The sequence below is a fragment of the Natator depressus genome, chromosome 21 (genome assembly GCF_965152275.1).
Source record: "Natator depressus isolate rNatDep1 chromosome 21, rNatDep2.hap1, whole genome shotgun sequence".
Taxonomy (NCBI): domain Eukaryota; kingdom Metazoa; phylum Chordata; order Testudines; family Cheloniidae; genus Natator; species Natator depressus.
In genome coordinates, this window is record NC_134254.1 from 11,965,492 (window position 1) to 11,978,326 (window position 12,835).

General features: G+C 53.1%; 1 long non-coding RNA gene across 1 annotated transcript in view; it reads left to right on the top strand.

Annotated features, from left to right (window-relative positions):
• The window catches only part of LOC141975629 (uncharacterized), a 33,890-nt gene that overhangs the window by 12,866 nt on the left and 8,189 nt on the right, over positions 1 to 12,835 (top strand). The window contains exon 3 of the long non-coding RNA XR_012635960.1: positions 6,893 to 6,970. This is a non-coding gene — a long non-coding RNA (uncharacterized LOC141975629). The remainder of the gene's footprint in view (positions 1 to 6,892; positions 6,971 to 12,835) is intronic.

Below are 12,835 nucleotides of genomic sequence, written 5' to 3' on the forward strand. Positions count from 1 at the left end.
GGTGGGTCCCACGTTGCACCTCTTCTGGTCTGTTTCGGGGTGGGCGGGGGAGAAGGCCGTTGTGGCTTCGGTTACTGGGGAGCTTCTTAAATCAAAGCCTGGGACTTGACGCTGAAGGTGGGGCATACACAGAAGCCTCGTTGCGCCTGTCTGCACTGCGTGGGCACCCGCGTGGCCCAGCTTGAACGCCCAAAGTCCTCTCCCCACAGGTGGTATGGGGGAGATTTCCGGGGGCTGGGCTCTTCTCTGGTTGTGTCAAAGTGCCTGTGAGGCGTCTGGAAGGGATGGCCCCGTGGCCTTCATGTTACATGGTGGTGCAGTGCTTCCTTGGGCAGAGCCAGCGGGCAGAGCCAGCAGGCAGAGGGCTTTTAGGGAGAAGTTTGGGACTGTATCTGGATTAGATTGGGGAGGGGCACCAAAATTGTACAGGATTTCTACCTCCTTGGGCTGGATCTGAACCGGACCAAGAAAATCGGCCCTTTTGTGGTTTTGATCTAGTTTGGTTTATGCCCAGGTGTTTGAATCCGACCCCATTTCCCCCGCCCCAAATCAAGGGTTGGGGAGGAGCATGTGAAGCTCCCTCTGGGCCCCTTTTTGCTTTAAAGCCAGAACAGCTCCACTTTCATGTAGATATATGACCGTGACCTGTGCTACAGGAGAACATTACCAGCTCGCGGCTTGATCTCCGGAGATCCTGAGCAATTGCAGCTCCTGCGGAGGTCATTGGGTGGCGCCATCAGCACCGATCAGGTTCAAGCCCTTTGTAACGGGGCGAGGGAGAGGAATTAAAACCCTGGTTCATGCGGCTCCCAAAGGATGGACTCCTGGAAACTACCAGCCAGGAGGATGACAATGGCAGGGAACCAGAGGATCAGGACCGACTAACGATTCCCTGCATGGGTCATCAGCTGAGTTTGAAGATAGGATCTGCAGCCGCACAGCACAGGCCTCTGTCTCTTAAGCAAAAGGAGTAATTCCTTTAGGCAGTAGGACTAGTAGGCTGTTGCTCTCTGATGGATGCAACACACATTTGTCCACTGCAACCGCCAATTCGGGGGAGAGCTCCCACAGGTTTTATCTATCTCCCCACTTCTGCCCTGCAGGGTTATTTGCCGTTGGTTTGGAATATGCTGTGGTGATGCCAGGTGGTGGGCTCAGTCCCAGCTGTCTACTGGAAGCTTCCCTTTCTAGAGCATCTTCCATCCCACTGCGCTTTACAGCCTGGCAAAACAAAGCGCCCCCGAAATGCAGCTGCTTGGGGGCTGCACAAGCTGGCACACTAACCGAACCCGCAGTGGGAACAAAGCGAATGGCAGAGCCACCTGGTGACAAACCCAGTTGGGAAGCTGGTTGCCACAGTCACCATTTAGTGCATTCTTTGGATTCATTGCCCAGGGCTTCGGCGCGACACATACCCCGGCCCTGCCACGTCCATAGGGCCAGGGATGATGCAGGCTTCAGGCTTACGCATTAGCATCCCATACTACACTGGACTCTGCTTGGGCCAGCAGCCCCCTCGGGTCTCCCTACTGTCACAAAGCTGTTTCCTTTTACTCCCCACAATAGCAGCACCACGGGGCAAAGTCTTAAAGGGGCGGTACTCTGGTTGTGAAACATTTAAAGAGTGGATGAGGGTTTCTAAACAGGGAATGAGAAGCAGGAGTAGAGGAAAACGGCCAGGAGAATATTTAGATTGCAAACTCTTTGCGGCTGGCACCTGCCTTCTTATACGGTTGTAAATCATCATGCAAATCTATGGCACTGAATGACTATGGATAATTAAAGAAGGGGAAATAGAAAGACTCACATTATACAAATCCAGGCTCAGGAAAGCCGAATCCTTTCTGCATGTGATGTTTTCTCACTCTCTCCCAGAAGTGCCAGCAGCTCTTTAAACCCAGGACAACTCCAGGAGGTTGATGGACATTACAAAGAGGGAAGCATGCAGCAAGCTCCAAGTGCTGTGGAAAGCTGGGCTCCTGGTGGGGATCTGGGCTTTCTTTTATGAGTTCCTCCTGTAATTTCAGGTTCGTAATCTGACGCGTCTGTTCTTAGGCGCTCAGAGAAGGGAACGGAAAGCCCAGTTGCTCCTTGCGCGATTGTCTTCATTCAGGGCAGGGGGTGTGTTTTCCGGTTCAGCTGGGGTTGCAGAGAGAGCTTTACAGGAAGCAGAGATGGGCTCAGCAAAAGGAAGACCCAGCTTTTGCTGGCTCCAAGCCAGAGGTGTGTTTTCGGAGGTGGGGGGCTGATTTCTTTTCAAAGATAAAGGTTGAGATTTTTTGGTGGCGACTGGGGGTTTCCCATGGAATGGGAGGTCTGCGGCCTCCGTCCGGAAATTCAGCCCAAAGCTTTTGGCAAAATTCAACGCCCAACAACCAGACATATCAAACAACCCCACACTTCCAGGGGCAGCTATTGGGTTTGTGTCTCCCACAGATCAGGCTGGCTCTGCTTGGCCTGGAGGACAGATGATGCAGTAGCAGGACCCCAGCCTTGATTTTGGTTTGGTCCTGGTTCAAGGCGAAATGCGCCTGGCTTAGGGTTTCCTTACAGCTGTGCTAGATTTCTTCATGTTATATTTTGGCCACAGGCACAACCACTGGGAGGGGAGATGGAAGGAGCAGGTTCCTCTAACTAACAGCGGTTCATTTTCCCCCTCACCCCACAGTACTGGACTTTATTATGTGGCTGCACTTCAGGATTAAACTGGATCCTTTCTTTGGGCAACTGGAACAGGCTCAGCATTTTGCTTTCTTCTCTTCCGCCCTGCTCGCTTCTGCTCTGTTCTGTTAGCAGTGGATTCAACACTGGAGCACGCCGATGTCTGGAAATGGGATGTCGCTTATCACGCAGACATGCAGCAGGAGCGGGGTCTGCGGGAAAAGGTGTCTGGCCGGTTTGCTCCAGGCAGAGGCGCTGCTCTGCATTTTGAGAGGGGAAACTCTCTCCAGCGGCCTGGGCTGGTGGTGCTCTGACAAGGGGAAGTCCCTGAGGTGGCAGACACAAGTGGGGACACAGGCCTGCCTCCCTCGCGACAAGGGGAATTCTACTGGTGCAACTGTCATGTGTAAGCCAGACCTTAGTGTAGACAAGGCCACGCTGAGCCTTGCTCCTACTTGCAATCAAGGCAAAACCCAGCTTGCCTTTGTCTGGGCTCAGTCCTGGGGCAGCTATGCGGATGACTGAACCAGGGCAATACCTGAGTGTGGACAAGATTCTGGCACTTCCACTCCCCTTTTGGGGTGGGGCAGGGGGACGGATGTGGCTAACAAAATAATAGGGAGGAAGAATAGACCCCCCCTCAGCCTGAGTTGTGACCTCCCAGGAGCTGCTGAGCTGGAAACTCGCAGGTCAGAGGGACAAGAGGGCGTTGAGAGGTGGGTGGGCTGCCGGGAGAGAGCCGCTGGCTTCTTCTTTTTCCCACAAGATGTTGTGGGCCCATTCCCTGTCTGTCTGCTAGGTCTCCTCATTCATCAGGAAAAGCTGATATTTGCCTACACAGAAGAACCACCCTTTCCATCCACATGCCTTCAGGCACCAGTGGGATGCTAGCAGCGGAAAGGACTTGGCAAAGGGAGGGGACTGTTTTCGGGCTGAGCTTTTCCAACCTGCCTCAGAGACTTGCGAGTGCGAGCGAAGGAGCAGGTTTACAGGTCTTGACCCAGTGCTGTCCCCATCAGCTTGCAATCTAGAGAGGCGCCGCTTGCTGTCAGGAATAAATCCGGGCTGCAAAAAGCTCTGAGAAATGCCTTTTTGCAAAAGCACCAAGGGCTGGCTGCTGCTGCTGCTTAGGAAAGAGGTGTCTGGGGAGAGAGAGACAGATGCTGCAACGTGTTGCAAAGATTAACCTGTTCGTGAATCCAATGGAGGATCCGAGCATGGGGCATTCTGGGTAATTTTCCATGGTCTCATGGGATACTTTCAGAGTAGGCCCAGGGGAATTGTGGGAGAAGAGGCTCAAAGTCCCATGGTTTCCCAAGAGGTTTGCTTACGCTAGGACTCAGCAGTACTCCCCACCAGTGGAAGGACACGTTGGCCAGTTGCTGTCTCTGACACACACCAGGGCCTCAAGGCCTGATTTTCCTAATCAGCACGTGCAGAAAATTGCACACACAATTGCCTACCTAATTTGCATGCCCCATTCCCATGTCTGCCGGGGCACACCAGGTAAGTGGGCGAGCCGATGATTATTTGTATTGTGGTGGCACCCAGGGCGTGCTGGGCGTTTGCCAAACCCAAGAGCAGATACAGTCACCACCCCAAAGTAGGGGGCAGCCCAGAACCACGAAGGCAGACGGAAGGGATATAACAGACATGCAAAGCGATCAGGTGCGTGGCTTATGGCTTAAGATGGTCTAAATGAACTGCCTCCCCGCCCCAAGCCGGCGACGCCTTGCCAGGAGAGTGTTTTCCCTGATATCTGCCTAGGTCTTTCCTTGCTTAATTTGATTTCCTTGCTGTTAATTCAACTACCCTTGCCACGCCCCCTCCCTCTGGCAGCAGAGCCCCAGGCGTGGGACCGGGAGCCCCAGGAGAAGGGCTGGCAGCTGGGACCCTGCGGGGGGGGGGCAGAAGTGGAGCCCTGTGTAAAACTTGGGGGTGCTGCAGCAACCCCTAGTTCCCACGCCTATGGGTCAGATGAGATGACAATGGTTCCTTCTGGCCTTAGAATCTATGAATCAACATCTCACATCTGTCCCACTGCCCCCGACTGGTCTTTCAGGGGCCCCCTCCGCCCCCCCGGCGGCAGAACCCTCCGGTGGACAAACAGCTGACCAGTAGGGAGAACAGTAGCTTGAGGCTCAGGAGACATAGCTACAAATTTCCTGTGTGATGTTGGGCGAGTGACTTAGCCCACTCTGGGCCTCAGTTCCCCATCTGCAGCAGCGGGAAGGTCTATCCCTGCCTCCCAGGGCTACTGGGAGGGTAAAGGTCTGTTGCTGTTTGGGAGAGGCTCTGCTCCGCTGCTGATGGGGACCGTATAACTACCTGGGGCTGTGATTTGCAAAAGGGAACCAGGGAATTGGAAAATCCCCCACCTTGCTGGGCACAGATCCCTGCTCCTTCGCCCGTTCCCGGACTTATGGAGATAGGGCTGTTCAGTCACAGGCTGGCGGGGGCAAGGGGAGGACAGATGCTGCTGCGACCCTCTGTGCCAATGAGTTTGGTGCTTCGCTCTCACTTGGTGCCAATGTGAATGAGGCTAATCAGCTGATGAAGATGAACACAATAAAATCACAGAAGATCAGGGTTGGAAGGGACCTCAGGAGGTCACCTAGTCCCACCCCCTGCTCAAAGCAGGACCAATCCCCAATTTTTGCCTCTGATCCCTAAATGGCCCCACAATGAACTCACAACCCTGGGTTTAGCAGGCCAATGCTCAAACCACTGAGCTATCCCTCCCCCCCCCCCCCATCACCTATCCCCTCTGCATGGCCACCTCCGGTTGTCAGCGGCTTGCTTTTGCAGCACAGCCCACCCCAACCTCCTCATGAGGGCAGAGAAATTCCTCCTCCAGCGGGAGTGTCAGAGTTAGTTAAGCTTTCCTTCCCGAGTAAGAAAGCAAACAAGCCAGTTTCCATGGCAACTCGGGCAAGGATCACTTCAGACAGCAAAATAGGACAAAACTGCAACCTACCGAGCTTGGACATAGAAGGGAGGAGTGAGAGAGAGAGTGGAATTCCTTCAGTGAGAGCAGGAGAGGAAAGCCCATCAGTGTGGGAGGATACTGTAGATTTCAGATTTCAGAGTAGCAGCCGTGTTAGTCTGTATTCGCAAAAAGAACAGGAGGACTTGTGGCACCTTAGAGACTAACACATTTATTAGAGCATAAGCTTTCGTGAGCTACAGCTCACTTCATCAGATGCATAGAATGGAACATAGAGTAAGAAGATATTTATACATAGAGAGAACATGAAAAGGTGGAAGTACCCATGCCAACTGTAAGAGGCTAATTAATTAAGAGGAGCTATTATCAGCAGGGACAAAAAAAAACTTTTGAAGTGATAGGTTTCAGAGTAGCAGCCATGTTAGTCTGTATCCGCAAAAAGAACAGGAGGACTTGTGGCACCTTAGAGACTAACACATTTATTAGAGCATAAGCTTTCATGAGCTACAGCTCACTTCATCGGATGCCTGTAGCTCACAAAAGCTTATGCTCTAATAAATGTGTTAGTCTCTAGGGTGCCACAAGTCCTCCTGTTCTTTTTGAAGTGATAATCAAGGTGGCCCATTTCGGACAGTTGACACGAAGGTGTGAGGATACTTAACATGGGGAAATAGATTCAATAAGTGTAATGACCGAGCCATTCCCAGTCTCTGTTCAAACCTAAGTTAATGGTATCTAGTTTGCTTCTCTCTGATAATAGTTTGTCCTCCTAGAGAGTGTTTCCGCTCCTAGGGCTTCCCAACACCCTTGTAGGTCAGGGATATAAATTGTTATGAGCTGGGTTGAATTAAAACCCCATTGAGATTGATAGGTGTGAACTCAGCCTTCAATTAACATAACTGGAAACATAACCCCCTTTGCTCCCCTGCACAAAACAAAAGGTGTGTATGACTGTGCCCAGGAGCTTTTCCCTGAGTATTGTTTTGTGTAGGTGTGTGTGTGTGTGTAGGAAGAGAGAACACACAGAAACTGAGAACAGAGAGAGAGCCAGAGACAAAAAGCTAGAAAGCCAAGCAGTAGCCTGTGAGCAGAGCTCAGTGTGATGCTGGAAGAAGCTAGAGAGAGAGAGCTTTTGGGTCTGCTGGTTAAAGAGGCTTGGGGCTGTAGGCTTTTGGGTTTTGTCCCTCCTGTATTCAGAGGAGCAGGCCCTAGTATGTTCCTTGTAAGCAAACAAGATTGCCTCAAAGAAAATAAGACCCCATCACTTTCTTCTTTCATTTCCAGGGCTCCAACATTTGACTAGCTGCTCAGATCAAAAAGGGGGGACACTCTTGCAGCATCAGAGGTATCCGAAAGAATGAGGTGAGTTCCAACAACCTTGAATGCCGCTGAGCCGGTGAGACACGGGAAATTGCTCTGCCGGGAACACTGCACACCAGTTTAGGAAGGAGGAGGCCACATTCAATGGAAACTGCAAGGGGGAGAATTTAGGCAGGCAGACTATAATGACCCTTGATTAAATCCAGGCTGGGCATCAGGGTTAACCAAAAGCACAGAATCATAGAAATGTAGGGCCGGAAGTGGGAGAGGCTCTGGAAGGGAGGCTGGTGGGGGAAGGGTGGGAAACAGGGGTGGGCTCCCGGCCAGGCCATGGTGAAGGGAGGAAATAGTGCCCTAGAAAATGTGCCAGTGTGTGTGTGTGTGTGGGGGGGGAGGCACAGCAGCAGCCCCCTACCCGGGCACACGTGTGCGGCTGCTTGGGAACTCCGGGCGGCAGTGACCGGGCGCTCGGTACCCGCTGTTACTGGGAGCTTAACGCAGCCCGACTCAGAGACAGTGACTGTAAGACAGCCACTGGCACAGGTCCCGGGCGGGAGCTGGGGCGCAGCCTGGCAGGGTCGGCCTGTGTGTGTGTGTGTGTGTGTGTGGGGGGGCACTAATCGGTGCAAAGGGTCATTTTCTCAGTCTGTCTCTTTCAGGAAGAATTGCCTGGCTTTGGCTCTCACAGCACCCAGCCCTTCCCCGCCGGCACTCAGCAGCGCTGCAGTCCCGGAGGGGCTGGGTACTGCCACAGCTTCCCAAGGACCAGGCCCTGCTCAGGGGAGCAGCCCGCCCCTCTAGGCCCCATGGAGGGTGTCGCACGGGGAGCCACCGGGCTTTCCCTGGAAGCAGCGCTGGCTCGGCAGCTCATTTCCTAAACACGCTCCTGCAGAAACAGCCCTGGGGAGCCACCCGCTACATTTCACCAACCCATCACAGACCCACCTGCCCAAGCTCCTCTCGCATTGATGCTGCTGGCTGCTCCATTGAGACAGCTACAGCTCCCTGAAACTTTCCTTTGCTGACCCACCCATGGTCTCTCTGGCACGGCACCTCAATGCTGCACTGGGCCCCTGCATCCTTCTCTCCAGCCACCCAAGCAATCCCTGACCTCAGTTCAAATGCTGGCCCAAGGTTTCTCTGGCCCTGAATCCCCACAGTCCCCTTCCTATCCCTGAGTCTCTCCAGGCTCCACACAGATTCTTCCCTGACCCCACCTTTGCCTCTGTCCTGCCCAGCTGTGGGAGCCGTACCTGAGTTATGTAATTGACCCGCTGACACCCGTGACCCCTAGTGAATGGCTCAAAGTGGTGGGTATTTTTCCCAGCATATACACCAGTAATTGCAGGCAGTGTGTACAAAACACTCGGCTCTGAGCCCAGAGATGCTACTTTGGCAAGAAAGAAAACAATGATAATCATAATTCTACAGCTGGGTTTCTTGAAACCACATTTTAAAGGGCTGGAAATGTACCCTCCAGCAGAGCCTGTGTGACGTGCACCAGGTATCTGCTCCCCCACCCCACCCTCAAGATGGCTGCAAGAGAGAATCTGGGGACAAGGCCTGCCTGCTGGTTCCCATGCAGTGTCACCGACTGTCCCTGGCGGGTGCAAGGCCTGCCTGCTTGGGAGACCCTGAGAGCAGCTGGTGCATGGACTCGCAGCGTTCCTGGGAGACGACAAAGCAGGCGAGTGGGTAAGAGACTCAGGGTATATACCGGACTAGGTGCTGTGTGCTGAGAAAATGCACTGTGCATCATACATCCCCTAGACGCTCCAGGGACGTGCACTTTAGAGGTGCGTTGTGTTATCGCAGACATCAGCTGAGACCTGATGAAGAGCTCCGGGTGGCTCGAAAGCTTGTGTCCAGTAAAAGCTATCACCTCCCCCACCCTGTCTTGCCAACTGACCAGAGTAGGCGGGAGTGGATAAATGCAACACTCCCAAGGCAGCACCTGGGACTGGCCTAAGGAGGAAATACCAGGGGGCTAGTGATCTGTCCCCCTTCCCAGACCTGGCTCTGTGCCACAGCGGAGAAGAATGAGCCCCACCACCTGGGCTTGCATCTCCCACTCAGAAACCGGACATCAGCGGGAGCTGGGGACACTCCAGCACCTCTCAGGATGAGGCCTCATGCCATGGGGAGAGCGCTCACATGGCCTGGTGATTCTGAAGCACTGTAAGTGGACAGCAGATGTTTGGTGAGGGGCTGAGACTCCAGGTGGCCTTTGCTACCAGTGAGCAGGGCCATTGCTTCTGTCAATCTGCCTTTCCAGTTGGATTCAGCAAGGAGCCGGCGATCCCTCTCCCGCCTCCCCCCGCCCACCCTGAGTTTAGCAGGCAGCTCTCACGCTTGTCCGTCCTCAGGAGGGGGAACACAAGACAGTCTGGGTTGCCAACGAGTGCCAGAGCGGCTCCACAGAGGCATCAGTCACTGGCACCCGCTGTCTGCACAGGGGCCAAGTGTGTGCTCAGACGAGAAAACAAGCTGGACGTGGCCATCGCCGCAGGACCAGCTGTCGGCGGTTAGCTGTCTTCAAACCAGAGTCACTAGCACTAAAATAACAGCAACAACACTCTGCATCTCTGCAGGCCTGTTTATTTGACAATCTCTACGTGCTTTACAGACATTAGCCCCACCCGCCAGCCCCTCGGGAGGCAGGTACTTTCTGTTAGCCCTGTATTGCAGATGGGGAAACTGAGGCACAGGAAAGCTAAGTGACTTATACCAGGTCACAAAATGTTAGAGTCGAGGCTAGAATCCAGAAGTCCTGAAGCCCTGTCCTTTTCTCTCACTAACAGGTCACCCTCCTTTCTGGAGTGACACTGCCTGGTCCTGCCCCTTTGGCTCTCCTTGAATGTATTAGGCCAAAGGAACCAAATTGCTCAGCGGATAATAGCTGAGGGTGGTGCAGAAGAAGCTCATAATCAGCTGATTGTAAGCCACGCTGTGTCGTCCTCTAGTGGTGACTAGGATTCGAACACAAGAGGGTGGGGTTGCTACAAGCCTTTGGGTCCTGCTTTGAGATCCCGCGGTCGCGGGTTTGGTCCCTGCTCAGTGACTCAGCCAGGGGCATGGTGGAACAGGAGCAATATTGATTCTCTAACACTCTTTATACCACCCCCTCTTGAGGCCTTCTGAACTCATGACAGTGTCTCAAGCCTAGAAATGCTGTCAGGAGTGAGTCTGAGGACCCGCTGGCGGGGGGAATGGGTTTATGATACTTGTTGGGTGAGGCCGGCACCCACTGGGGCCCGCTCAGCATCCGAAGCACTCGCTCCCCCAGATGGAAACATTGGGCGGAAGGGGAGCCGCTCTGGCGCAGCGCGGGATGACATTTTGAAATCCACCCGTCGGGATTTGACCTTTAATCCAGAGCAATGTTGACATTTCTAGGATGTCAGAAGAAATCAAGCCTGCTTGACTAAGTGCAGAGCGGGACAGGGATTGGAGGGGGTTGAAATGGCAGCGTGATGCTACCGGAGATGGGGTTGGCAAGGGGTGTCGCTCCCTGGACGCCTGCATCCATGGGAACTGGGGCTCTCGCCAGCCAGGGGCTGAGTGCTAACCCACACACAAATGCAGCAACCAGCACCAGTGCTTATGGCCCATGAGACCCCTGTGCAGCCTGCAGAGGACCCAGAGCCTGATCCTGTGCAGTACTGAGCTCCCCCAGCTCCCACAGGTGTCGGTGGGAGTGGTATTGATTTCATGGGCCTAAATACCTTTGAGGATCTGGGCCTCTCAGGATCAGTCCCTTATATACCCCCTGACACTCGGCCAGGCTTTAATCTCCTCCCAGTCCATCCCCACACAGATTCGTTTTGGGGGGGGGGGGAGGGTTAATTTGCCTCATACCCACCCACTAGACCGAGGTCCTGTTCCCAGTCAAGTCCAATGGCAAAACAGCCCTTGATATCAAGGAGAAAAGTAATGGGTGCTTTAATGCCACATTGGAGGCAGTGTGGCCTAATGGAGGGAGCCTGGGACTCAGGAGACCTGGGTTCTAATCCTACCTCTCGCCTGCTGGGTGATCTTGGGCACGTCACTGCCCCGCTCAGTGCCTCAGTTTCCCTATATGCAAAATGGAGAGAATGTTCCTGACCCCCTTTGTAAAGCACTTTGAGATTATGGATGAAAAGAGGTAGGCATTACTAGATTAACGTGCTTCCCGGAGAGCACTAATTACTCATCTCCCCCCCTCTCTCTCCCCCCCCGCCCATGCTGGTGTAACTCCCATTTCTGTTTCTTATTTCATGGGGTTCAGCCCGTAACCCTTATGGCTGTAATTCCAGCTGCTGTTGCTAGTGGTGCTCCCACAGGGGGCAGTACAGAGCCTGGTGGGAGGGCAGTTGCCATTTCAGCCCCTTAGAGGGAGCGTGGGAAGTTTGTGCCCATGCCCAGTAGCTGTTTGGAAGCTGGTGTGGAAGGCTCCATTAAGGGCAGCATCCCCGCTTGTGCCCACATCTCCCCTTAGTTAGAAGTTGGGAGCTCTGCCAGGGTCAGGTGCAGCCTAGACCTGCAGGGAGGAGGCAGAGCTGCCAGGGGTGACTCAGACTGAGCTGTGGGGTGGATCTCAGTGCAGGTCCCTCTAATTGCACGGGTTAGTTGGATGTTACGGGTCTGCAGCAGGCAGTGCTATGCGAAGGTGTCTGTACAGTCCTTCGTCCCAAGAAGGAAAATAAGTTGGTTTTTATATTGCAGTGGATTAGGGACTGGGAAATTAGCTACTTGCCTGAAAGGCTGGGGCCTTACCCGTGTTAGAAGTCAGTAGGTTTCAGTGGTAGCCGTGTAAGTAAGTGGGGCAGTTGTGTTTGTGGGACTGTATCTATTGTGGAAGCACAGAGCATGACCCTGTGCCGTGACTGGTAGAGCAGCTGTCCAGCCCAGCCCTGCAGGGAGAAGATCGAGCTGCTGGGGGTAACCCAGACAGATCTGTGGGGTGGAGCTAGGGTTCCGGGCAGTGCCTCATTACAAGGGACGTCTCTTGTCTTTTCATCGCTGTACCACAAGAACGGGAGTTGCTGAGTGCTACCAAAAGCAGCAAGAAATATCCCTGGTGAAAGTAAGTGAGTCCTGCTTAGTATTATTATGAATAATGGTGATGATAATAATAATATCAGGAGGGGGAGGTGCTAAGAAAACAATCCCTTGTTTTGAAATACAATGTTGGCAAGCCTGGTTGGATCTCCGTACAGGTTCCTGTAATTTTACACAAGTCAGTGGGATCGAGACGGGGAAAACCCCATAAAGGCGTAATTGCAGACGGGAGGCCAGATGTCTTCAGGAGGTGTGTCTGAACCAGAGACCGTGCGTGAGCCTGACAACTACGCGCATTGTCCGGTTTCTCCCTTTCTCACTGGAAGTTGCGTCTTTGCCCAGTAATATGGATGCTGAAACAACTGAGTATGTAGGACAGCTACATGTTTTATTTTAATTGTCACCATAATACGCAGGGCGAGCCTACGTGAAAGCAGATCTCCAGTTGTCAGAGGTCCCAGCCCCTGCATTGATTTGGGAAGGTAGTCTCTGTATCTGGGGTTTAGGCCCTGTGTTCTGTCCTTCATGTCAAAGGAAAAACAGCACATCTCTAGTTAGTGATGTTAGTTTACCCAGGGGCTGTTGCAGTTACGGTGGTGCAGTGGCTTATCCGTCGAGTGTTATTCGTAAGAAGGAATTAGAAATTAGTGTCTGTGTGTGTGTGAATCCGATTATAATTTCCACTGTTAGTATTTAAAAGGTGTTTTTAGAAAACCCAGCCGTTGTCCCTCTTGCAAGGATAGGAATTCATGATCTGTGCAAATACTTTGTCAAAGAGAAGAATGCTGTGGCACAGAATTGGCAAGTTAACTGACTTACGTCCCCTCTACCCAGGTTATACTGGGACTTAGCCTCCCAGATTCTTGG